The sequence below is a fragment of the Helobdella robusta genome (assembly GCF_000326865.2).
Source record: "Helobdella robusta unplaced genomic scaffold HELROscaffold_20, whole genome shotgun sequence".
NCBI classification, from domain to species: domain Eukaryota; kingdom Metazoa; phylum Annelida; class Clitellata; order Rhynchobdellida; family Glossiphoniidae; genus Helobdella; species Helobdella robusta.
In genome coordinates, this window is record NW_008704084.1 from 2,331,885 (window position 1) to 2,333,965 (window position 2,081).

Sequence of the window (2,081 nt, forward strand, 5' to 3'; positions counted from 1 at the left end):
TATATATATATATATATATATATATATATATATATATATATATATATATATATATATATATATATATATATGAACAAAAAGAACAACTCGCACACTCCATTATACAATTGTATTGTCCCTCGCACTGTTTTATTTTCATCTTTAGTTTTTGTTTTAAAACTGTAGTCAAAATTACCGTGTCTAGCTTTACAAGTATCTAACTATGGTCTATTTAAAAAATCGATTTTTGACTTAATTAAGAACAACTTTTTTTTTACAGGATTTGATTTAATTATTTCAACTATTTAAGTTATTTTATAAGGAAAAACTTCTAATATGAATTCAATTGTTTTAACTTGATAAATTTTGATGATTCTTTTCGTTCTAAAAAATTTCAGCTCATTTTTGGTTAAATTTAACTTGTTTTCATTGGCTAGCTATACGATTTTATTATAATTTATGTTGTTTTTTTCATTTAGGTATATGTTATTATTTGGTTTGGATTGGGTGGCCGTACAAGCTCGTTTGAGCTTCTGTGCCTCCATGCTTTTTGCTGAATAAATTGAAATTGAATTGAATATATATATATATATATATATATATATATATATATATATATATATATATATATATATATATATGAATTCTACCGACTTACTGGCATTAATCAATTTAAAATTTGTCTTTTTAATTTTCCTTACTAAAATTTTCTGGAAATTGTTCAATTTGTTGAAAATAGAATTATCCAAGTTCATCATGAAAATTTAATAAAACTGTTGTTATCCGAATTCATCAGATAAGGCTTTATTTCTATTTTTCATAAGTCATCTTCAGTGCCTATTTGGTTTATAGTTTTTTTTTAAGTTTTAAACAATGGAAAGTTCTTCAGCAAAGTTTATCAGCTGGTATCGTATTCTTCATCTTTGTTGTTGCCATTCCTTTGTCCTTCATTGCTATTGAAGTTAGTATTAAGGCGTCGAGTTGGTAATGATGTAATCATTCTTTGTTGGATATTTATTTGGGGTTTATTGATATCTATTGGAACAGCTTTTTGTTTATTTTATGCATGATAAAACAAAAAAGCTTTTTTCGGTATTCCTATACCATCTTCGGTATTCGAATTGATACGTTGTGTATGTGCCCAGATGATCATATATATATATATATATATATATATATATATATATATATATATATATATATATATATATATATTTAGTGATAAAAATTGAAAAAACGAACTACAAACATATTAACGCCAAACATTCGGTAGAATTTATAGAATATTATATCAATCAATCAATCTTCGTTTTGCGTCCAGAGACCCGGTTTCCCGAGGTAGGACGTTGTTTTCTTTGCCATCAACTTTTTGCGCCAAATTAGACGATCAGTTGTATCCATTTCATTTAAATTTAGAGCTTTCATGTCTTGCTCGATTGTTTGCGACTAGGACTTCTTTGGACGGCCTTTGGGACGTGTGCCAGGTACTTCAACATTTGCAAGAGAAGTTATGGCACTGTTTCCACTTCGTTTGACATGACTAAACCACCGCAGACGCATTCGTCCTTTATATCATCTAAATCAGCACGACGCAGGATTTCGGTAGATTTGATGTGGTCCTTAAGACTAATTCGTTGCATCCATCGGAGCATGTTCCAGTTTGGTTGTCATTGGCCATGTTTCTGCACCATATAACAACACCGGACGTATCACAGATTTATTAAGTTTTGATCGTAATGGTAGTGGGATGTCACGCCGCATCAATATAGAGGCAAGGAGATGCCATTTATTCCAGGCTGCACGTATGCGTGCTCGAACGGCAGCTTCAGCTGTCCAAGTACAATCAAGAACATCCCCTAGATATTGAAACGATGTGACTTTCTCTATTTTAATGGCTTCAAAAACAGTGCTATTTCGAATTTGTTGTTGTGGATTGATGCAAGCAGGACAAACAAAATTGGACACTTTAGATAAAGTACCAATTATTTTTGAACAACGTTTGTGACACCACTGGTTACACTGCTGACACTTGATTGAATTGTTACCTACACCAGCTTTACAAACTGAACAGGGCCATCGTCCAGTAGCTGTGATTGGATGGG